Raw genomic sequence first — 26931 nt, 5'->3', positions numbered from 1 at the left:
TAAAAAGAAAAAATGCCTAAAAAAAAAAAAAAGAAAGAAAAAATGCCTTCTTAACTTTAGTGAACTTATTTTAAGTAAGGTAAATTTTTGGCTCAGTTATATTATGAATGTTAGAACAACTAACAATATAATCTTTATAACTACTATGCAATTTAACTTAATCAGTAATATTTATTGAAAGTCAGTACACTTGAAATCACACAGTGTTAAGAAGCAGTGAGACCCTGAGCACATAGATTTTACAATATAATCAATAGCAGATGATGCAAACACAAATTCAAAGACCTGCTCTAGGACACACACCCAAGTGCCATAATCCTGTTCCAAGGTTACAGTCAGGACTTCACAACATCTCAACCTTTATCACTGGATTTCATGTACAATATATTTTTTATTCCTTCAAGACATGTGGGATGTCCTAGAAAGAGCACTAAACTGGAATTGAACCCGAGACTCCTCAGTAGGCAGGCCAATGCTCTATCCACTGAGCCACACCGGCTAGGGCAAACTTAAAATTTTTACTAACCCTTTGTCACACACAGCTTCTTAAAATTTTTCTCTCTTACTTTATGGGGCCAAAAAGCAATGGATGTTTCCATCTTTTGGTGCCCCAAATTTCTGGACTGTTCCCATTTCCTTTTATTTCCCCTTGTATGTCCTATGATTCCTTGCCAAAGGCAGCTAATTTCAGTGAATACACACTCTGAACATCTTTGCAAGCCTTTTCCCCTTGAGCTGAAAGCTCAGTAGGTAGATGGTCTGCTTTCCAAGTTATCACTGGCAACCAGATTGTTGCCATGTATAACAGGGCTCTCCAACATTCTAATCTCTCATATCTGGTCCCTTGCCGTGGTTGACTGATAAGCCAATGCCACATTTTAGGTCTTTTTGGCTAAGGAAAAGGGATAGGCATGGAGATATTGCTGGGAATAAGTCAGGAAATGATGTACATCACTTCTGTTTACACTGCAAAAATAAAGTGGTCACACGGCCCAACCTAACTGCAGAGAAACCTGGGCTTTGCAGTACTGATACAGAGCTGGAAAGGAGAGGAGAATATAGACATCTGTGATCACTGACATTCTCCAACACAAGCCATAGAAAATTGTTTGCACATTTGATGTTTGTAGCAAAAAAAAAATAAAAAAATAACTCAAGATTACATTAACACTGGATAGATATATACATACCTGCACACATGGGTCTGGTTCCATACCCTTAAGTACGAAAGCATGTAAAACTGAGTAAATTATAAACATGGTGAATAGCATTTAATTATATAAGCATATGTTGTAAGACTGTAAAGAAATTCAAAGGCTTGGGGGACTGATGCATGCAGCTGCACAGGTATTCACCCCTATGTGACCACATTATACCATGCCACCCACCATCGGTGCGTTCATTCACAAATACTAATTGGGAACCTTCTACCTCTCAGGTCCTGAGCCCTTTATTTTCTCTGCCTCAGTGAAAAAGCCCTGTGACTATTAACAAAAGCCAGCCCTGGGCCCAAGTAAAAGCCTGTAATGGGGACATCTAATAGTTAAACAACCCATGATGTCAGAAATAGAATGGTCAAGACGAGCGAGACAACTTGTTCCAGACATTTATTTCCAGACATTGTGTGTTCCAGCACATACTGGAAGAATATTCATAGTAAAGCATAATTATGACTTTATCTTTTATGAGTACTTTATTGTGGAATCATAGCAATTTTTAAAACTGGAGACCATAAAGATAATGTAGGAAAACATTCATTCTATAGCAAACAAAAACAAAAAAAACCCAGATGTACACATAAATAGAATTGTTTAATGTAGGTAGTTCCAGAGCCAACACTAGAACCTCTCCAAGGATAGAATGAGAAATATTAAAATGGAGAGCTATCTCAAAATATGCCAATATGTCTAATGATATAATAAGAGAAAAAAAGAAATTGTAGGATTAACAAAAGTTTACTAAACTTGATTATTCTATATAATTATCCATAGCGATTTCCTGCATGCTGAAAATATGCTCATATCTTCTATTGGTAAGCTATGTTTTTTATTTTCCCCCTCCAGTACTTCAATTTACAGTTTTTTCTTGTTCTAACTATAAGTTGAATATTACTCAGTTTTAGTACCGCTAATAGCTCATCAATGACAGATTTTCTTTTCAATTTTTAAAATAAGCAATAGCAATATTTTCTTCTACTATGGAATACTGTTACAACATATTGCATAAGCACATCCTTTATAGCCATAACTGGGGGGAAGGAGGGGTGGAAATTAAATCAGTTACTTAATTCCAAGTGCTTAAAACAATAGCGGGCACCTGATAAGCAATAGCTAAATGTAAGCTATTGTTTTTGTCATCATTACTAGAGGCCTGGTGCAGGACATTCGTGCACTTGGGGGAGGGGGGTTCCCTCAGCCTGGCCTGCGCCCTTTTGCAGTCCGGGAGCCCTCGGGCGCAGTCGGACATCCTTAGCGCTGCCACGGAGGCAGGCCACTGTGCTCGCCAGCCATCAGCGCAGTATGCTTGTGGCTGAGCAGCGCTCCCCCTGTGGGAGCGCACTGACCACCAGGGGGCAGCTCCTGCATTGAGTGTCTGCCCCTGGTGGTCAGTGTGCATCATAGCAACCAGTCATTCCTCCATTTGGTCAATTTGCATATTATCCTTTTATTATATAGGATTATTGCTATAGCTCATATGCAGTAAGCCCAGAAGTTAGGGGTAATCTACAAGCTGGGAGACCCAGTGGTTGGCTGAGCAGCTGAGTTCTAAATGGAACCGAAACAGATGATAAGCAGAGGATTATACATACACATGTGGAAGGAATGGTCATTGGACAGGATGTCAGGACAAGTAGGGAAAGTTCTGATTGTTACTGTGCACTTTTGTGCTTGTGATTTGGGATGAGAAGCAGTGCCTTAAGCGTCTTTCAATTTATGGAATATTATTATTCAAACAGATTTGCATTTTCTTACTGATACTGTCATTTTTTTGGTTGATGAATCTGTTGGCTGAACCAATCTCTCCTTGAAATATCTCAATAATATTCTTTGATGGAGTGACTAAGACACTATTTTGTTTATTTTAGTCAAGATTAACTGCTTCTAAAAGGAAATTGTATTATTCTTTCCTGTTTTAAAGTTTTAATAAGATAAAATATTTGTATTTTCTTTAAGAGATCGATTGAGAATGACAATGTTTATATTGTGCATTCATTAAATGGGAAGTCCAGAGAATAATATTTACCAGGATGTGGCTATGACTTTAGGTAATTCTTAAAGATATGTTTTTATTGGTTTTAGAGAGAGAGGTAGGGGGAGGGAGAGAGAGAAATAATTTTAGGTAATTCTTATTCATTAAATTTAAAAAATGTATAATCAATAGTAATACCATAAAAAAATCAAGACATATTTGACTTCCTTTGTGAACTACATTACTATCCCTTATTCTTGCATGAGTAACTGGCCTTGCTTCTTAGTGCTAATAATAAATGACCTATACCTGAAGAACTTTGTATAAGGTGAAGTTCTGAAAAGTCATCCATAGTGAAAATGTTATCATATCAACTGAAAAAAATAATAAGCATATGTAGGAAGTAGGAAGACTTCTTTCATTTAATTTTTAATGTAAGCATCATAACACTATAATCATATTATGAATGAACTAAAAACTATGAATATAAAAGAGTTGGGGTTATTTTATTCACAAGGAAGTTCAATAATCTTAAAAATATAGATAGGTTAAATGCAATGATAAATTCAACTCAAAATAGCCAATCATGCAATACCCAATAGCAGTATCACTGTCATTTCTGCTACCATCAGACTAATTTGTGTAACTTCATATTTGATATCAACTTAGGAAACAATGTGTTCCTATTTAAACAAGCCAACCAAATGTACTTATTCAAAGACAAAGCCAAAAGAGGGGAGGAGGGTCTTCTCTGATAGAATTATTTGCCACACGGGATTTTTATTGTCACTGACCCATGAAAGTCTGTCGCACACAAGAGTAAGGAGCACCTGGAGTTCTAAGGTCCGGTCTATAGTAAAGAGTGAAAGACATTTTAGCAGGAAGAGCAGTGCTGACAGTATGTCAATGTGACTACCCATAGCAATCTCTTTAAGTTTCACTTTCACAACATCCTCAACCTGTAAATCAGGATATGACCTATCTTATGGGTTTAGGTTTTTAAGAATGAAATGAGATGATTCAGATAAAACTAACCAAGTGCTAGCATGCAGCAGGTAAGCATGCTGCAAAATGATGCTGCTGTAAAACATCGCACGCCACAAAGGGCTGAAATCATTATTATTTCTGTCATTGTAGCAGTGGTAGTAGCAGTAGTGACCGTAATAAAAAGTGGTAAGGACTTAGGAGTAGGAGAGGAAAAGAAGAATTTAAGGCCTGTAAGTATGCCACCCTTGATTCCCTGGCCATCCCATCTGGGGATTAAAAAAGAGGATCTGAATAGCAGCTCTGGAACAGTATTTATTTGCCTCTGCTTTTTAAATAACCTAAATCTTTCACCTCAGTTTCTCCCCATGCCTCTGGGATGGCCGCAGAGATGTCTCACTGGTCTCCATAGATGAGCGCCCTGATAATAGTGTGATATCTGCAATTTCCCCTGGACAGCACCCCAGGGGGTCCTGTGTGCCAGCATATGGAGCTTGGCCTCTGATGTCCTTTGATAGGATCACCACGGAGCCTCCCTGAGCTGCTGCCACTGCTCCCAGCTCCTGCCAATGTTGGGGGCTGCTCCTGCCAAGGCCTCCTCATGTCTCCCTGAGGCTGCAAGGCCCTCAGTCATGGCTGCTGATGTGTCAGCGCAGCCCAGTCACAGAGGCACAGGCCGTGCCAGAGACCCAGTCTTCTTCGGTCTGGCTTCCAACAAACATTTGGATTCTGCAAACATTTACTAAGTAACTCCTAGGTGAGGCATTTCCCTAGAATTTCTTCCCCTTTTTTAAAACAACAACACTATATCATGCAAAAGTGGTGACTTTTTTGAACTTCATGATTACTTATAGAAGGGTGGCTTCAATATACCATATATTAGATGGTTTTTAAAATGCATGAAATGTGATAGTACTGTCCTTTCTTAAAGGCAATAATTATGTAGTTATGTGCTACTGCAAGGTAAATGCAAAGGACAACAATTTTAGAAATTATAATAAATACAAGTAGAGAGAATTTTTGAGAAGGATAAATTAGAAAAGAGCTATAGATATGCATTTTTAAATATTTATATATTGATTCATCTTCAAGAAAATAAGTACAACACTCTGTAAATAGTTTTGTTGCCCAATAGATACTACTATACTAAGTAAAATGCGAGTAAGAGTCAAGGAAGGGACTAGCATCATTAGTTTATAAATCCACTTTTAGTCCAACTCATATTATAGGCCTCAACGGTACTTTTTAGTCTAATTGAAACAGTGAGCTCTTGACCACTGCTTCAGAAATTGAAAATTACTTCCCGAGTTTTACTAATGCATTTCTGCATTTTTGGCCAACAACAACCCTCTGTTTCAGTAGCCTACTTCTTAATTCCATTTACAAACTCATTTACGTCTATAACCATTATAATTCCCGCTCCTCCCATGGTAGAAGGAAGTTAGGTGTCACTCTACTATCTAAGACTAATTAAACCCTCCTCCTATATCCTGTTGTTTGTTTGTTTTTCACTTTTCAACAGGAATTTGCATACTCCCCTCTCATATTTTCAAGGTCTTTCTCTCCATTGTTTATATAAAGACAACCGAATCTTTGTTTCTTCAAATATAGAAACATTTTAAATCCTACAATTTCTCTGTGTCCAACTTCCCATCCCAGCCAAGAGCTTAGAAATAATTTTGTAAACTTGCCTTTTCTGTTTGCTCATTCCCCGTTCACTCTTCAATCCCTTGTAATCTGGTTTAAGCTCTCCAAAGGGAGAGCAAAGACAACAATAATGAAATGATTCTGAATCCAGTGGGTACTTTTTGGGTTTCTACTTAACATTTCTACATCTTTTAATTGAATCACTTACATTGCCTTCCACAGCATTTCATTTGCCTCCTCAGCCCAGATACCCTTTGTAGATTCATCTACGTCTGTCCTTTCCTCTCCAAAGTTGATGCATCCAGGTTACCATCAGAACCTTCCTTCTACAACGCTAATCTAATGCAACTTTTTGTTTTAAATCTGGACGTGGTCCTCCACTTCCTACAAGGCTTACTTTTTTAGGATAATGGTCTACTCATAAAACCAGCTCTATCTGAATGATACAGTTTCCCAGTGTGCCAGAACCTTTCATGCCTCAGAACTTGTGTACGTTTCCTCTACCTGAGATGCTCCAGAAATAAACCTAGAACATTTGCTTTGGGTCAGTAACTATTGTTTAGGCATCTACAATATCAAAGAAAATATACTGGGCTCATGTAATGAGGATGACCATATGTCCCATCTTTAATACCACCAGTCTCATGGCCATAGCAGGGACATTTTTCTATGCTATCACATCAGACTTTAATAACCATTCCCCTAAAACTTTTTGATGGCTTCCTATTATGTTTCACCTCCATTATGTTTCACAAAGCTGTCATATACAATATAACTGCTCCTATCCTGTCTGTTTTCACCTGTTTTCATCACACACCTTGTCTCTAATGCATGTCAGGTTTTAGAAATATTCTTTCTTCCTTCCTTCCTTCCTTCCTTCCTTTCTTTCTTTCTTTCTTTCTTTCTTTCTTTCTTTCTTTCTTTCTTTCTTTCTCTCTTTTTGCATGCTATATATCATGGGAAGAAAGTAAAATGCATTTATTCACACTCAATAAGCCAAAATATGCAAAACATGTGTTCTTCCTGCTATTATCATTTCAGAATAAAATACATGATGAAAACAGCCACAGATTAAGTAAAAATCCAGATGCCAGAAGCATAAAGCATTTCACATAGTCTCCTCAAAGTGAAGTTTAAAGCATACACATTGACACTCATAAAAATATACATTATCACTTTTAATAAAGGAATATTAACTTTCTCCATGAAAAATAAAAAATGTCCAAGGAATGAATACAATCAACATTTCTCATTCACACTAAATATTCAGAGCTATGTGCTTCATTATTAGATCCTGCAAATTTATCCAAAAAACTAATATCACATTATATTAAACACAATAACTAAATATCCATTGATATCATTCATTTCACTGCTGTGCTTGAATAAAATAGCTGAATAGAAATTTGCATATATTTAAAGCACATATAAATACAGCATAAGTGTTTTCTATCAAATAGAAATAGGCTTTCTTCACCCTATAAGTCCATCCATTGATAGCTCATGAAAACATATCTGTTCTAGAGTCTTCCCACAATAAATAATAAGAACTAAGTGATATTGCAATACAGCAAAGAGTACCTGGATGCTTTATGACTGAACTTTGTGAATTGCAATCAACTATGTACTTACTACTCAAAACCTTTACTCCCAAAAGTTTAAGTGCACATGTCTTTCAAGCACATCTACTATTACCCTGATATGTATAAATTCTGTTATTTTTAGATGATTTATTGCTTTATATTATCTCTCCACTGAGCATCCATGACTCTGCAACCTTTGTCACTACTGCCTGCCCCTTCCCTGAACTTTTCTTCTTCTTTGACATCTGAGTTTCCTCTTACCTTTCCAGGTTCACCTTCTCATTCTCCTCTGCAGGTCTTTCTCCTCCAGCCTTTCAAATTGCTCTCGATGTTACATCTGCTTTTCCGGATCTCCTTTATTTTCCACATCTCTGAAAATACCATTCAAAGCACAATTTCAATTACCATCTAAGTAGGCATTACCCTCAGATTTATATATGCAGGTCAGATTTTTCTCTTATGCGCTGGACTTTTTTAATATCAACCACCAGTGTCTCATATTTAATATATTCTGAAATGAATCTATATATTCACTTCTTTGTTTATTTCTATGCATTCCTAATCTCAATTTTAAAATGTTGGAATTATTTTTATGTTTGTCCTTCACACTCTACTAACTAATCAGTTGCCAAAACTTCTCAATTTTTTCCTAAAAATATAGGGGTACCCCTCTAAAATGTATACACACTTAATAGTTGCTAGCTCAATTGACGTTTCTTTCTTTTCAGATTTAACCCACTGGAATTAGTAATTATTCAAAGTGTGTATACATTTTTGGGACACCCTTTATTTTTGCAGATTCTACCTTTAACCCATTTCCACTTCCATAGCTCTAGCTCTGATATGTATCACTTCTTGCTCAATACCCTCCAATCTACATTTTTTCCTACTATTACTGTTACATATTTCACTTGCTTATTTATTGAGTTCAAGATCTATGTCTTAATCACTGTAAGTTTCCCTAGCACACTGTCTGGGACATAGAATTAATGCAGTATAAATGCTTGGTCATCCAAGCATTCAACAATAATGAAACAAAGCACCGACTATGTTGGCACTATGCTAGACGCTCTGGATACTTCATGGGACAAAACTTGGAAAGATACCACCTTCCGGAAGCTTATGTTCTAACAGGGAACACCAGGCAATAAATTCTAAGGAAAGTTTACAAGTAAATAACTAGCATGTTAGCATGGAAAGACTTAGTGAAAAGAAAAGGAAGCTCAGATTAACAAGGATGAGGAAAACCAGGAGAGGGCAAGTTGGAAATGAAATAAGGTGGAAGGATCATCCTTCTCAAGGTGACATCTTACTAAAAACTTGGCGGAGATAAAGGAGTGACGCCTGCATTTAGAGTAATCAAAAAAGTTAAAAAAAATGTTTCAGGCAGACGCACAATGAGTAAAAAGTCCTAAAATGAGCCCTGACTGGTTTGGTTCAGTGAATAGAGCATTGGCCTGCAGACTGAAGGGTCCCAGGTTCAATTCCGGTCAAGGGCATGTACCTTGGTTGTGGGCACATCCCCAGTAGGGGGTGTGCAGGAGGCAGCTGATGGATGTTTCTAACTCTCCCTCCCTTCCTCTCTGTAAAAAATCAATAAAATATACTTTTTAAAAAAATCCTAAAATGCGAACACACATAATGTATTCCAAACAATAAGAAAGCATTGGCTAGAGGGAAGTTACAAGAAGAACAGAAGTAGGAGGTGAGATCGAACGGTAATAGGCATTTGGGGCCATTGTGAGGACTTAAACTTTTCACCCTGGATAATAATATTGAATTTTAAAAAATGATAAATTTCCTTATGAAAGAAATGGGACTGCAATACAAACATATTCACCAAAATAAGAGAAGATGAATGATGGCTTCATATAACTGCCAGCTAGCTCAGTATGTCTAATAAAATATTCTCATTTTGAAATGTTATTACATATGTAATATCGGAATTCTTTAATATGTTTTCTGAATTTGGATTAGTCAGATGGAATCCACAAATCCACCAGTTTGAAAGCTGACCCTGTACAGTCCCTCAAGCTGCCTTGAGCAACAAGGATTTTGAAAACGTCCCGAATGGCCTAAAAGGAAAAGCTGCACCCAACCCTGGTTAACCTCTACATGCAGCACTGATTCCAGCAGAACACACAGGTTTTAAAATTGCTTCTGTAAGGCAAGCAGAAATGGAGAAGGTAGCTTCTTGAAAGTGAAGCTACCAGCCACAGCTAATTAGTGGCACGTTACTCTGAAGCTACCTTTGAAGGCGGATTTTGCTAGGAGGCCCTGAAGCTCTAGTTGTACTTCCTTAGTTTAGAGAACTTTGATATTGATGGAAAGCTTCAATTTTGAGGGTGAAGGAGTCATGAGCCATCTACAATCCCATCAGTGACCCCGTGCACTGGGAGAATACCTCATTTGGGGACAGTGATTTCATCTGACCCCTTACTAGGTTTCAGTGACATCCTCTGCCAGGGCCCCTGATTAAGGAAACTCAAAGGGCAAATTCTACTTTCCATTATATATCTAACTAACATTTAATCTCCCAATATGTCTCTAATTTTATTCTATTTTTTTTTTTAATCCTCACCTGAGGATATTTTTTCATTGCTTTTTAGAGAGGGTGGAAGTGAGAGGGAAAGACAGAAGGAAATATCTATGTGAGAGAAACACATCAATTGGTTGCCTCCTACAGAAGCCCCTACCAGGGCCCAGACTGGGGAGGAGCTTGCAACCATGGTAGGTGCACTTGACCAGAATCAAACCTTGGACCTTTTGGTCAGCAGGCCGATGCTCTAGCCACTAAACCAAGCTGGCGAGGGCTGGATTTTTTTTTTTTTTTATTCTTCCAAAGCTAAGAACATATTAGAAAAATGGAGTCTCTTCAATATATCTTTTCAAGACATCATTCTCCATGTGTATAAAAAACAAACCCATGGATATGTGGCTTGAGCTACAACAGTGGTCGGCAAACTGCGGCTCAGGAGCCGCGGTTTGCCGCTCTGTTGACTAATGAGTTTGCCAACCACTGACCTGGACTCTCCATTCTAATAATTACAGGCTGTTGTTGTTCCTTGTGATTAAGCCCCTATCCCAGTGGTCGGCAAACTCATTAATCAACAGAGTGGCAAATGGCAGCTCACGAGCTGCATGTGGCTTGCGAGCCGCAGTTTGCCAACCACTGAGCCACAACATGGCAAGAGCTTGGAAGATGGCACTCCCACCCTTAAATTAAGAGAACTGGAACATACTGAAAAATCAATGGCTTGTGCTGGACTCATCAAAGAACTGTGGTTGCAAAGCCAAGGGCCACCCCTAAACCTGAAGAGACAGGGAAATCTGGAGTGTCTTATCTGCTTACCTAGCACGGAAGCCACAAGGACCATGAAATGGTAGGAACACTTCACTAGTAACGCTAACGAACTGCTGGAACCTCAGCGTAAACTAGCACGAGAGTGAGAAGCTCCAGGGCTTCCGTCACTGGAAGGGGGATCATGTTTTTGTGAATTTTACCTCTAGGAAGCCCATCATGACCTGACACAAAGAGCCAGGAAAGATTCTCTCGTGGCTCTGGCAGGGGGAGGAAAAGGATACTCATTGAGAAATATCACCTGTTCTCCATTAAAAAGGCTTATTCTCCAGGGTAGAAACACTTTGCAGAGCCATATTCCACCTGCAGTGAGTGGGAGGGCATTCTCTCCATCCAGCCCCCTTATCCCACCTGGGTCACCTCAAGAACAAGCTAACCGATGGCAGCAATGCTTGTGAAGATCACAACCCAGGAAAACGGGCCCACTCAAAGCTGACACTTAACCAAAAGGAAGCATCCATCTTATATAAAAACTGCTGTTTGAAATTTTAACCCTGCTATATTGGCTTCTGTACGTGCTTGCTTGCTTAAATAATAAGGAAAATAAGACTACTCCCATTCCAGAGAAGCCATAAACATTCCCCAGATGAAGTTATCAGTGCTGGCGCCAGGCCAAGCCTTTGGTTGAGGTCTCAAAGCCCCAGCACATAGGGCTCTTTAAGAACTTGCAAAGGGGACCGGAAACACCCCATATTTGGGCGACAAAGAAGGTAAAAACATATAAGTAGGGAAAGTTCCTCCATGTTGGGGCTGGAATTTGAAATACAGTTTCTCTCGGCCCGCGCATAATAATAAAGTGTAACTCCATCTCTCTAAGCGTTGCTTGCTTTTTCTCCGGTCTTCTGTAACCAAAAGACTGTACAGTACTTCCCATTCCGACCTTACCCGCAGGGCTCCAACCCAGTAACAGTGGATCACAGCTGCAAGAACTACAAGACAGGCTCTCTCAGGAGTACTGAGGGAAGCCTAAGTCGTAAGGGGGGGGAGGGCGTGAAAACAAGAAAACTAGAGAAATATTAAAGTTCTCCCACCTACACACCTCATCTCCCAGCCAGATTAACATAGATCCTCTCAATAAAGACTATTTGCCTTAGTTGCCATTACTCCATGAAACATGTCCAGCTACCAACAAAAATCACAAGGCATAACAAAAGAAAAAAAAATTCTCAAAGGACAAAGAAATCATCAGACTGAGATAATGGAATTAATTATAAGATAGAATTTGAAATAACTATGACTAACATAGAGAGTAGAATAAAATATGTAAAGTGTTAAAAGAAAAAAAAAACTAGAATTCTATATCCAGCAAAATTCTCCTCAAATGTGAGAGAGAAATAAAGACATCTCCAGGAAACAATGATTGAGGGAATTCACTGCTGCCAGCCCTTCCTTGCAAGAAATGTTTAAAAAAAAGTTCTTCAGCCGAAACCGGTTTGGCTCAGTGGATAGAGCGTAGGCCTGCGGACTGAGGGGTCCCAGGTTCGATTCCGGTCAAGGGCATGTACCTTGGTTGCAGGCAAATCCCCAGCAGGGGTTGTGCAGGAGGCGGCTGATCGATGTTTCTCTCTCATCGATGTTTCTAACTCTCTGTCCCTCTCCCTTCCTCTCTGTAAAATATCAATAAAATATATTAAAAAAAAAAAAAGTTCTTCAGGCGGAAAGAAAACAACACAATTTAGAAACTCAGATTTACACAAAAGAAAAAAAAAGAGCTATGGAAAAAGATTACTTTTTAAATTTATTTATTGAATTAATTTATTAAAATTAAAGTAAAATAAACTATCTCGTTTCCTCTGTTCATAACTTGCTGTAAAAGATAACTGTTTAAAGCCGTAATAGCAACACTGCATTGCATGCTTCAGCACATGAATAAGTGTATAAGTGGCAGAAATATTATAAGACGCTGGAAGGGCTCATAAAATACCTGCACTACTCATAAAGCAGGATAGTTTTAATTGAAGACAGATGTGAATTGGTTAAAACAGTATGATGGGTATTCTAGAACAACCAGCAAACTAGTTCCGATGAAGTATAATTGTTGTGCTTAAGAGGAGAAATAAAACCAAGTGTCTATGCCAAAAAGTAAATAAATAAACTTCTCACAATAAGAACCCAATTAGGAATTCTCAGCTGCAAGCCGTAGAAGCTGATAGTGCCTGGTCAAGCAAAAAAGCAACAAACACACACACAGACCCACACAAAAGGAGTTGATTGGGTAAATATTAGGTGAGAGGGCTGGCAACCAGGTTTCTCACTAAACTTCCTAAAAGAATGCTCTGAACCACACCATCGGACAATGAGCAAAACCGCTGTCACTGGCTCGCCTGCCCACAAGCTGTACATTCTAGGTTGGTGTTGTTTTTTTCCCCCTTTAATTTGTTGCAAAGAACCTGATTTTACTGCAACTGCACCTAGCGCTAGCCAGAATGCCACTCCTGCAGCAGGGACCCAGACCCCACACGCACCGTGGTCACCCACGCCAGATGCACCTGCCATCACGGTCCTCACCTAGACGGAGCCTGGCGCAGCACGGCCCTCCCGGGACGGCTGCCCCCCACGCCCATTCTCCTGCCCACACACCCGATTAGGACGCAGGTCGGGGCTCCGCTGCACGGGGAGACGGGAAGCGGGCTTTCTGGCTCCTACAGGGAGGTAAGCCTCAGAGGGTGCGCATTCGCCACGCAGCCACTGTTCTCCGGCAAGAAGCCACGGAGCTAAAAGGTACTGAGACCATTTCAAATCCGTTCCACCGTCTGTTTGTTCCTCGGAAGCTCGGGAGCTTCGCAGGGGAAATCTGAAACGTGGAGGGCAAGGAGAGACCTGAGATGCAGGCAGATTGGCCGTGGCAGGTGTAATAGCAAGGACATTGACCTGAGAGGCTTGTCTTTGGCGGCCCCAACGTGAGATCTCCGCAGGGCCGTCGGAATCTTAAAGGTTTATTTAGAGGCCTTAACTGTGTTGTCAGCGTACCGTCCCGGTGGTCTCGATAACACATTACTCAGCCTTGAAGATAAACGGGTTTTGCTGTGGGAACCGTAGGCAGAGGTACCTGGGTGGGAAGGTGAGGAGCCTCTGATTGCGGTCCAACTCCCGGCCATGACCCCTCCGTGACCTCTTCCAACACCCCTAGAAATTCTAAAACAATGATCCCAGTTCTTAAAAAATATATAATACTCAGTGCCATTACTCCAGATTACATAGGAATAAAAAAGCATTTGTGTTTGTATAAAAACTCATGAAGATTTCTGTGTAAAGAAAGACCAGTTCTCAGGGTGTTTTTAACCTGCACAGTGACTTCAAGTTACAGCCGAGTGGACACACGAAAGCATAGCACCCCATTGGTGAAGTGCAAACAAGTACCAAAGGTTCTCGGTTCAACTATCTTGGTCTCAAAAAAATGCATGTAGCTTTGAAGGAGGCTTAATTTATAATCAGGGATTATTTTCTAGCTTGGAAGAATTTGTTTCAAAAATAGAAAGCATCAGAGATTGGCCTGAAAAAGGTAATTGAGGCATTTCTGTGTAAGCTTCTACTAGCTGAAGAACCTGAAACATGAGTAATAACAGACATTAGTCTTAGTATGTGTTATGATGTCCTTATATAAACAAAATCTAGTAATCCTTCATGTCATTGCAATATGTCAAAATACAGTATATATTCTTATATTTTTCTGATGAAAATACAACAGGAAGCAGGGCATAAAATGAAAAACTGGATGAATTTCAAATCCATTGTTCCTTAAAAATATATTCATATTTAATACAATATGTATTTTAATGTATTAGCCCATTCCAACAAATCTAATGATAATAGATTGGTCCTAGTTTTATAAACTTACAAGATGGTTAATGCAAGGTCAATAAATATTTTTTGATACAAACTAGCCTTTTTTTTTCTATAACAGCGTTCAAATTTCTGGGCTAGCAGAAGTGTTAGTTTAACCAAACTGCACTCACAGAGCAGTCTATAACATACCCAAACTGACAATCCTCAAAATCTCCATAAATGAGAATGTGTATACTAAACTAGCCTGATATGTGAGCAGTATAAAAAATAATTATGGAAGTAAACTATAAAAAAAGGAAAGTAGGGTTTGGTTTTTGGTTTTTATTATTATTCTTGACACTATTAGCAAAGGGACCTGTCGTGTGGTGAGGCAAATTCTCTAAGAGCATAAAGCAGTCTCTGGAAAGAAATGAGGTGCATTGGGAAGCTACATTAACTCTTTGTGCGCACAGGAGTCCCATTTGTTGCCAGGAGACATCCATACAGGACGGCTTGCCCACACAGAAGTGCTAGGGGACACATTGATTCTTGCCATTAAACACTGGCTTTCCATTTGGCGTTTCTCTGGAGCGGATCTCCAATTAGCCATGTTGACAGTTTTTCATGCATTATATTTTGTCTGCTTCTGTCATAAACACTCTTGGTTATCCAAGAGCTCAGAGAGTTCAGTGAAAAATCCATAGTGATCCGAAAATAAGACAAGAGAAAATGCTGAAAGAACTGATTAATTCACTCAAAAGATCAGAAGGTTGAAGGCAATTTAAAAACAGTTGTGAAATACCCAAGAGTTGTAAGGTATAGGTGATATTCTGCACAAAAATAGTACTTAGCTGTTCTGTATTTCACATAAAGGTAGCAAAGTAAAAAATAGATCTTGACGGGAACATGAGAGGTTTGGCTGAAAAATATGGAAAAATTATCTGGCTGTTTTGGGCTGTTGTTTTCTTCTCATTACATATATATATATATATATATATATATATATATATATATATGTATATATATATATATATATATACACACACACACACACACACACACACACACACATTCCATATGCAGAAAGGTTTTTAAAGTGAAAAATAAAAAATAAAATTAAGGAATAAAAATCACACATAATCCCATTACCCAAAGATGACCATGATGCATATGTTTTCAGATGTATAAAGAGGTGGGCAAAAGTAGATTAAATTACCAGCCATCATTATTATTATTTTTTTTAAATTCTCACCCGAGGATATTTTTCCATTGATTTTTAGAGAGAGTGCAAGAGAGAGGGAAAGACAAATAGAAACGTTGATGTGAGAGAAACATCGATTGGTTACCTCCTGCATGCACCCAGACCAGGGCCTGGGTGGGGGAGGAGTCTGCAACCAAGATACGTGCCCTTGACTGGAATCGAACCCAGGACCCTTTGGTCTGAAGGCCAATGCTCTATCCACTGCGCCAAACCAGCTAGGGCATAGCCATCATTACTTAAAAGATAAATCATAAGCAAGGATATGAAATAACAAAAATAATAATAGTAAGAAGAAAACAAATAATACAAATACAATAAACCATAATACCAGAATAAACTTTCTTTTGTGTACTCACAACTGTAAACCTAATTTTGCCAACCCCTGTACATACATATATATATATATACACACACACATTTGTAATATTTGGATATGATTTTCTCCATGGGACATATCTTCAAATCAGTAAATATTCTTTTACAGCAAGATTTTTAGTTTAATCATTATATCTTGTGGATGTGCCATAAGTTACTTCATAAGTTACATATCACATTTTGACTATTGATAACTATGATGAATAATCTTGTACAGTAGTCTCTGTGCACATATTTTATTTTTCCCTGAGTATAGATTCACAGAATACACAAGAGTGAAGGGTTAAAATGTGTCTTATGTTATAAAAGTACCCTTTAGAATGATTGTTTCAATTTAACTTCTAACATTAAATGTATGAGTTTCCTTGGTCTTACATAGGTTTGTAATTTTTTCAGCTTTGTTTTACTTTGTATTATTTTTATTATTGTTTTAACACTCTTTAATGAGCTTCCCACCCATTTTTCCAATAGGTGTGTTGGTCTCTCTCTTAGAATTTTTTAAGTGTTGTCCATATATTTAGAATTTTCTAATTTCTAATTTACTTTTTTAGGTCTCATTTTAATATGCCCTTTTTTCTCTTCATGGCTTCCTTTTTTAATTAGAAAAATAAACTCTAAGCCCATGTTCTAATTAATATTCAATTATATTTTCTTCAAATAATTTTAATCATTTTTCATGTTTATCATTGTGGTGAGAGGCATTGAGTTCTAACTTCATTTTTTCCAAATAGTTACCTAAATATATTCATTTATCAAGCAATCCATATTTGTTCTGCTAACTTTAATTGCAATCCAAGATTTCTAAAATATTTCCATTGACCTTAGTCTATTTCTAAGCTTTGTATTTTGTTCTACTCCCTTGTCTTTTTGCCAGGACCATATTATTCCAATAACTAGGTTTTGGGAAACGTTTTAAATATCTAGTGGTTTTGTTAACTGCATTCTTCTGTTATATTTATTTTTCCAAAATGACTTGGAATGTTTGCGCTTCACATGTACTTTATTTCCCAAAGTTTGATTCATTTTGTTACAGAAAAACTGGAGAAGAATGAAGCAATGCTTAGAGAGATGGAGTTACATTTATTATTATTATTATTATTATTATTATTATTATTGTTATTATGCACGGGCCCAGAGAAAAATGTCTCTCAAATTCTGGGAAAAAAACATGGAGGAAGTTTTCCTATTTATATCTTTTACCCTCTTTGTCTCCCAAATATGGGGTGTTTCTGGTCCCCTTTGCAAGTTCTTAAAGAGCCCCTATGTGCTGGGGCTTTGAGACCTCAACCAAAAGCCTGGCCTGGTGCTAGCACTGATAACTTCATCTAGGGAAGGTTTATGGCTTCTCTGGAATGGGAGTAGTCTTATTTCCTTATTATTTAAGCAAGCAAGCATTTACAGAAGCCAAAATAGCAGGGTTAAAATTTCAAACAGCAGTTTTTATACAACATGGATGCTTTAATCTAGTATGCTTAAGGCAATCAAACTAAGAATATGCATCAATCCCTGGCCGGTTTGGCTCAGTGGATAGAGCGTCAGCCTGCGGACTAAAGGGTCCCAGTTTTGATTCTGGTTCAGGGCATGTACCTTGGTTGTGGATATATCCCCACTGGGAGGTGTGCAGGAGGCAGCTGATAGATCTTTCTCTCTCATCGATGTTTCTAACTCTCTATCCCTCTCCCTTCCTCTCTGTAAAAAATCAATAAAGTATATTTAAAAAAAAAAGAATATGCATCAACTTGGTGTCAATTCATACCCCAACACATCCAATATATAATAATGATAGAGAAAAAACTGAGAGATAACTGAAAGTAAATAACAAGAATAGCAGGAGCTAAGGATCTGTTCCACTTTGGGCCCAGGATCAGCTCTCGTGAGTCAGACAACCAAAATGCCCCACTTCAGATGAGAGTCTGAAGCTAGTTTCATAGTTTGAAGTCAACCACATAAGTGAGTTAAAAAAGACAAAAAGTCATTCCTGACCCAAAAATGTAAGGATCCTTCAAGACCTGAATAAAGTGACAGATTCTTCATCGATCTTTGTTTCTAATTGTAGCAACCAAATGCTGCTCTCTCCTGCGTATCCCTACCAAATTTTGCCAGAAATTCATGTTATTTTTCCCTTGTCTCTCTTTATTTCAGTGAATTCTGACCTTGTTTTATTCCATCCCCTTCTTCACCCACCTTATTAATATACTATGATCTTCTCGGGTAAGGAGCTCTGTATTATTCATTCATTCCCTCTAGTGTCTGCATAATGTGTGGTTATTGAATTGCATGTACCATGCAGATACTCCTTGGAGGCATGCCATGCTAAGGCTGTATTACCCACTAACACAGCCTTGCTCCAGTCATCATTCAATGGAGCAAGACCGACAGCTGTCATCTCTAGAGGTGTGACTGGACGATGAGGTGTGGGGATGGCAACACAAAAAGAGGTGCTGAAAGGTCTGAAGAAAGACATTCCCACAGGAAATTGCTATCGTCATTACCAAGCCACTGTTCTGCGGTGCACCAAAAAATGACGGGCAGTGACAGTGGTGGTTTTAGCAAATGTGGCTTTAGCAAATCTGGCACCCGCCTTGGCTGGCCTGGGGCCTGCAGACTGGGGGCAGCTCCTGGGTTGAGCGTCTGCCCCCTGCTGTTCAATGTGTGTGTGTGCGTGTGTGTGTGTGTGTGTGTGTGTGTGTGTGTGTGTGTTAGAGAAAGGGGGTAGAAAAATTTTAAATGTGCTTATCCAATGTTCTTTAGGATTTATTTTCAATATTCTGATAATATAAAGTTACTTCCAAAGTATGTCAAAGAACTTGTAAGTGAAAAAGTATGAGAACAGTAGAAGTACTCAAGTCTAACAGCGTTACAGAAGGAGGTAGGTAGTATGGACAGTAAGGCAAAGCCAAACTCCTCATTCCTCTCCTGCCTCTTCCTGACTTGTTGCAGCCCTTTTCACTGGGGTGTGTTCAAACCATTGCCTTAGGCCAGTGGTCGGCAAACTGCGGCTCGAGAGCCACATGAGGCTCGTGAGCCGCGGTTTGCTACTCTGTTGACTAATGAGTTTGCCGACCACTGACCTAGACTCCCGATTCCAATAATTACAGGCTGTTGTTGTTCCTTGTGATGAAGTCCCTATCCCAGTGGTCGGCAAACTCATTAGTCAACAGAGTGGCAAACCGCGGCTCGTGAGCTGCATGTGGCTCGCAAGCTGCAGTTTGCCGACCACTGCCTTAGGCCATTCAGCCTAGTTCCACAAAGAGCTGGGTAGGCATTAGGGGCCAAAAGCAACCAGCAGACAACACGGCAGGGCTTGCAGATATAATTTCAGAATAGCATTGTCTGTGAAAGAAAAATAATAGAAACAATAAATGCTTACCACAATTAGAGATTAGCTAAACAAATTGTGACAAATCTGTTAAATGGAAAACAAGTATCATTAATAAGAGAAGCTAAAAATTAAACAACAGGTGAGAAATATTATCCTCCTATGTAATAAAAGCCTAATATGCAAATTGACTGAATGGTGGAATGACCAATGGAATGACTGGTCGCTATGCTACACACTGATGCTCAACCCAGGAGCTGACCCCAGTCTGCAGGCCCCAGGCCAGCCAAGGCGGGTGCCAGTGGGGAGGGCCCCAATTGTTCTGCTGGTCACTCCACAGATCAGCTTTTATCGCTTGCCAGGCCTGCCCATGCTCGAATTTCATGCACTGGGCCTCTAGTGTTTAATAATATACCCATTTGTATAAAAATGATCTGATATACTTGTCTGTATGTCAAATGTTTTGAAGCATTCAAAAATTATGCTTATAATAATGACTAGCCCTGTAAAGTAGGACTATGGGTTGGGGCCAGTGAAAGATCTTTCTCTGTCTATCCTTATGTTTTGTTTTGTTTTTGAATGAATATGCATTATTTTATTTTTAAAAGCCTTAGCCATTTTATAGTTTTGCCTTATTACACTAGCCCTTCAATTTTCATTTTACTCATTTATCCTATATTTGACTAATTTGCCTGTCAAAAATTCCCACATGAATTCTGTGGCAGCAAGAATGAAAACAAATTACTAGCATAATCTTATTTTACCTCTAAGTTGCCTATACTAATGGAAATAAAAGTGTGAAACTTGTTAATGCTGTGTGTTTAAGATTAAAATCTTTTAGACAGAAATCTTTATAATTTCTTTAAATAAGTCCTTTCTAAGTCATGTGAAAGTATTTGTTTTGACAGATAATTTTCTGTTCATGTCTAAAGTCAACTCCATTTCTATCCTTTTTCTCTGAAATTGTGGAAAATGAGTCACTAAGAAAAGTTCACCTAACACTTCCATCTTGAATAAATTAAGATTTAATACTTCTTACATTTTTTTAAAATATGAGACTCAATTTAATTTAAATAACTAAATGCAATTGATAGATCAAATGATCTTCTATAATTATATTTAAAATGGCCTATATATTTACTAATACATGTATTTATGATTAAAACTTATATTCAGGGGGAAAACACACAACACAAAACATGAATAGTTACTCTAGGATTTTATCTGAACCCAATGGTAAATTTCTGAGGATACCATTTAGCAGAGAAAAAAGAATTCCTGCCAAAACCGGTTTGGCTCAGTGGATAGAGCGTCGGCCTGCGGACTGAAAGGTCCCAGGTTCGATTCCGGTCAAGGGCATGTACCTTGGTTGCGGGCACGTCCCCAGTAGGGGGCGTGCAGGAGGCAGCTGATCGATGTTTCTCTCTCATCGATGTTTCTGACTCTCTATCCCTCTTCCTTCCTCTCTGTAACAAATCAATAAAATACATTTTTTAAAAAAAGAATTCCTCTTTTATTACGAAAATAAAAATATTGGTCATTTTATAACTTTTGCACATACTTTTCTTTCTCTGATATTGCTAGTATGAAATTGTGCCTGGTCTGACCAGCAGACTCTGAGGAGCGGATGAGTAGATTACTCTGACACATGTTTCTGTGAAAGAGAGGCTCAGGGAATCCTTGGCTATAGGAGCCAAACAGCCCTGTTCGCCAGCCTCCTTAGGCCTTTTTTAAAACAACAGCTTGAACTAAAATTAACTATTAGATACTATCAGTAAGGGAAGAATCCTTGAAAATACACATGGGTCCTTTAAGCCAGGACATCCTGAAGTCTAAACATAAAGATTCCAGTAAAACACACGGGGGCTCAGACTTGTTTGGAAGAGTCCAGGCAGGGTCTGCCACCCTCCGCAAGGTCTCCCAGGGGTCCCCAACCTTTCAGAAATTCCTCCTTACAGACTTTCCAACCAAGTCCCATGCTTCCCCACACAATTGCATTTCAGTAATAATAACATGAAGGGATTTAGCATGAACAAATGAAGGAGAATACTAGTACTTAGGAGTAGAGACTGGTCACCATTGAGAACATATACCAAGAATTAAATATTTAAATATTAAATATTTTCTTGGATGATTTTCAATGTGAAAGTGTGAAAAGGGAGTGACAGCTATTGCGTATCTCCATGTACAAGGCATTCTCCTTGGCTCTTTTAAAAAATCTCGTAGCATCTATGAGGCAGGTAGTTCAGTTTGCCTCACAGGTGATGGCAGGAGGCAGAGCCGGACTTATTTTTAACAACATGGGCTTGCCTACACTATGGATCACTTTTTCCCAAACTAGGTTTTGTGGAACACTGTTTTTTTTGTAAAGTTTAGTGAAAAAGATTTTCAAAGTCAATGTCATATGATATTGAACATGCCAAGCTCATTTCCACTTTAGTTCCTTCTATTTCTCCCTTTCTGAAATTCTCCTGCCTTAAAACTTTGTAGGACTCTTTCCTATAGAAGTTTCCAGATTTCTCCATCAAAAGCAGCCTCTTCTCACCAGTTAATCTTGACCAGTTTACTGTATTTTATTTTCTCCTTAAAACTTCACATTATCTCAAAGTATTTTGTTCATGTCTTTGTTTGTATATTTATTTTCTGAATAAATAGATAGCACTTGGTTGTCAGCTCCCTGAGAGCAAGGTTCTATCGTATCCAATACTCTATCACCAGCACCTAGAACAGTCCCTGTACATAGGAAGTGCTCAATAAATAGTTGTTGAATTATTGATTTTGCATAATCCTGTACACAGTGCACATTGCCTATTAAGGGCTCACAGCAGTATTATAGTAAATGAATCTGTTTAATGTAGTTCCATCTCATGTCTCCACAATGCATTCAATCATTTTTCCCTAATTTCATCAGCATCTCTTTTAATTAGCATTCAATTTTTTAAAAATCCTTGGTAAATGTTTCCACAGTGAAACTCAAAAGGACCCATATTCAAAAATGCTACCTCCTTCATCTGCCAAAAGTCCTATTCAAAGGTAAATGTCACCAAGAAAGACTTATTATGGGAAGCTATTGTCAGCCATTACCATCACACCCGGAGTGAGTCTGCCGACCTACCTGAGAGCCTTGTGTAGAGGGCCTGGATCCTGAGGGAACATCATGGTAGGAGGGAAGGAAGCCTGTAAGGAAAGACTCTACCCATCCAGCACCACAGTGAGCACGCTGGCCTGGGAGGGGCCTAAAAGGAAAGGATTCCTTGGTGAAAGGAGCTTTCACACATTTTCCCCCTTGACCAGCCATGGCTGATATGTTTATTACATGGTTATTTTTTATCCTCCAATTTAGTGCGTATAAGTGAAAAGATATCAGTTCTCAGTGTTGGTTTCTTAGTTTGCTTGGATGCGAATTTTATTTTAGCTGGTTCCTCCTGGGAACCAAAACCATCACCATTTACCCATTTCATTTCACTGAGTGAGTCAAGAACACATGCAGCCCTCACCGGTTTGGCTCAGTGGATAGGGTGTCAGCCTGCAGACGGAAGGATCCCGGGTTCGATTCTGGTCAAGGGCAGGGACCTTGGTTGTAGGCTCAACCCCCTGCCCTGGTCAGGGCTCCTATGGGAGGCAAACAATCAGTGTGTCTCATCAATGTTTCTTTCTCTCTGTCTCTCCCCCTCCCTTCCACTCTCTCTAAAAATCAATGAAAAATTATCCTCAGGTGAGAATAAACAAAACAAAAAGAGGCCACCAATGTTTTTATTAATAGCAGTAGCACTAATGCCACTAACCAGTCCTTGAAAACACCTACTCTCTGTCTGGCCGTTTATGTACATGATCCCATGTAATGCTCATAGCAGCGTTACACAGATTTGACATGAGACGATGCTGAGTCACAAAGAAATCAAGTACTTGGCCCACATCAGGGTAGTTAGTGAAGTAATTAGGATCCAAACCTACCACTGACTGACTTGAAATCATACTGTCTTTCTGTTCTGCCAGGATCCCATGTCGTTTCTCTTTAATTAGTAAGAAGTGGAAAGGGGACACATCAGGGCTCCACCTCCAGACAGCGTCTACCTGGCTCTGCAGTGTCATTTGCCACCTGGTTAGCTGATTCCACCCATTCGGCTGGGAAATGGGGCATCGCTTGAGGACAAGCCAGTGTAAAAGAGGACAAGGAGAGAATCATGCTGGAGTTAAGATCTAATAAGTTATCCTGATGTCCTTTATCGATGCTTCGGGGGGGGGGGGGGGGGGAATCACAACATATATTTTTACCTGAATGCTTATTATAAGAAGAAGGAAAAAAAGTCATCAATCTGGTTCACCTTAAGTTTTCTAAGCATCAAGCAGCTTTGGGGAATGTCTGGAGGTTGGAATTATCAACCCATGTGCAAAAGGCATTTGATAGAGTTCCTGTCAGTTTCTTTGTTTTCTTGTTTGTAAATAAGAATTTACATATATCTGCTTGATTTTGAGTCCCCTTACAAGATTTGACGGTATATGACACAGGGCAAATAAATTATATAGATGTCCATAGAAAATTCAGGTACGTTACTTGCTACAGTCAGTCAAAACTATATCAAAGGAAAAAGAACAAATGGAAATATTTTTAATTATACAGAATTCTGACTAATCAGAGAAAATATACAAATTTACCTGCAGGGTGAACCTTTTACTTGGATTGAATTTCAAGAAGGAATAAATATTTTAAATAGCTTTCTTATATAAAAGGTTTCTTAGCAAATTAATTAACAGGTTCCACTAGGAGGGAAGCCTAGAGCATAGCAAATTCCAAATTCTTTGTTCTTAATAGGTTCTAGAATGCTAGTCATGCATTGATCACCAAATGATATTTTAGGAAACATTTGGAAAGCAAAGTAATAAACAGATCTGGTCAATTCTCTTCTAAGGACCCTTTGAGAATAAACTCAACCCAGGCCACTTATTGGCTTCAATAATGAGAAAAGTGAGTTGGGAATTACCAGATGTTAATGAAAACCTGTTCAAAGCTCTGCCTTGCATGGGAGGTTGTTCAGTTTATTCAAGTCTAATTTAGACTAGAGGCATGTTACTTAATAATTACCCAGTGCTTCCCTCTAAAATGTGCTATAGAAATATTCTGAACAACCTGTTCATTTTCTAAATGTATACTTGTATACGGACAAATTTAAAATAGCCTTTCCCCAGCCCATAGGATTTCTGGGGGAGAATGGATTGAATAGGAACATTTACAGGTCATGCATTTTTTATTTTGATCTTTAGAAAATCAAATAATACTGGCTAGTAATAATTACAATAATGCTTTAAATCTGTGTAGTATTAACTAGATACAAAATAAGTCATTTGTTATTTACAATTTAAGTTTATTCTAAACCGTGGTTCTTTGACATTTTGAAATGTGCCTTTTTTACCAATTGAAGTTAAGCCTTTGAGACTACCAAGTGGGGTTTGATTACTTATTCTTGTATTTATGTATTCCAAGGATATCTATTGGACATAGAAGTAAGTTCTAGGAATACAGAAGTAAGCAAGAGAACTTCAGTGTAAGAGGCAATAAATATTGAATCGCGAAATTCATTATTTCATGGTGATTGTGATGATAAGTGCTCTAAACATTAAGCACAGGGGGCTATTATGTTAGTGATTACAAGAAGATTTGACCCAATCTTGTATATGAAGGAGGACTTCTCTGAAAGAGAGGTAGCAATTAAGAAGTGGAAAGACTATTCCAAGTAGAGGAAGGAGAAATAAAGTATGAATGCCTTAAGGTGGGATAAAGTTGTCCAAGTTTCATGATCCAAGAATTTAATGAAAACAGGTATGGCTTGACTAAAAAGTATGGTTGTGGAAAGGGTTTGCAAGGGAGGGGTTACAGAATAGTTAACATGAGATAAGTAGTGGCCAAATAACACAAACACAAATAACAATAACACAAATCATGCTATAGAGTTTCACCTGTGTTCACACAAGAGCAATGAATGCGGATTAAGCACTTACTCTGTGCCAAGTAGTATTTCATGACTTCACATGCTTTAAACTTCACAACAACCCTATGATGTAGATCCTGATGTCATCCTCATTTTACCCACTGAGCAGAGTGTGGAGAAGTGTTGGTCACTGTCCAAGATCACACAGCTAGGAAACGAGTAAGTTGGGATAGGACACAGGTGATTTTGCTCCAAGGCCTTCTCTCTGAACTCTACACTGAGCATTGTCAAACTCACGAAGACTTTGAGCAGGGAATATATGTATCCACTACCCACCCTTGCACGGGGTTTGGTGGGTTCCTGTCAGTGAACATCGATTAAAGACAAGTGATGAACAAGGCACCAAGGGAGATGCTGTGATTTCTCATATGCTCATATCCACAAATTATTCTATTCAGATGCCCCCTAAAAGAAGCAACACAAATACCAAGATTAAAGGGATAGTGTATAAATATAAAGTTTGCATAGAAATAAACTAACAATTTAATTAAAGTGGTATTTCAACAGGTATGGATGGGCCGAGAATATGACCGAGGTAACAATCATGATGATGATATGAATCAGTGCCCTTAATAGTATCTCATTTTACCCAGTGCTGTAATTTCATTGGAGCCTCACAATGACTTGGTAATGTGGGAAGGACAGGGATAATTCCTACTTTATAGTGTGAAGCACTTCTCTTTTTTAAAGTAAATCTTTATTGTTGAAAGTATTACATATGTCCCTCTTATTCCCCCATTGGCCCCTTCTAGCCTCCCCCACCCCTACCCCAGGCCTTCACAACTCTATTGCCTATGTCCATGGGTTATGCACATATACATACAAGTTCTATGGGTGATCTCTTCCAACCCACCCACCTACCCACCCCCACCTTCCCTCTGAGATTCCATACTTCTATGTCTCGGGATCTATTTTTGTTCCTCAGTTTATTTTGTTCATTAGATTCCACATATGAGTGAGATCATGTGATACCAGTCTTACTCTGACTGGCTTATTTTGCTTAACATAATGCTCTCCAGGTCCCTCCATGCTATCTCAAAGGGTAAGAGATCCTTCTTTTTTACTGCTGCATAGTATTTCATGGTGTAAATGTACCATAGCTTTTTCATCAACTCATGTACTGGGTGATGTCCTTCTACCAAGCACACCTGCCTGTGGTGAAGTCAGACTTCACTGGATGCTGGCTTTTATACAATGTGGTCTTTATAGCCAGAGCCTATATAATAAGGAAGCTCAAGTACTGTAAGTGATAGAGTGGAACATTCATAAACTTTTCCCGTACACAAAAGGCAATAAAAAGAGTAAAAGCGGAGAAACCAAGATGGCGGCATAGGTAAACACCTAAACTGCTGCCTCGCACAACAATTTCAAAACTACAACTAAAAGACAGAACAGACACCATCCAGAACCACAGGAAAGCTGGCTGAGTGAAAATTCTACAACTAGAAGGAAAGAGAAAA

Source organism: Plecotus auritus (assembly GCF_963455305.1).
Source record: "Plecotus auritus genome assembly, chromosome: 3".
Taxonomy (NCBI): Eukaryota; Metazoa; Chordata; class Mammalia; order Chiroptera; family Vespertilionidae; genus Plecotus; species Plecotus auritus.
Note: the sequence above shows the minus strand (reverse complement) of the source record.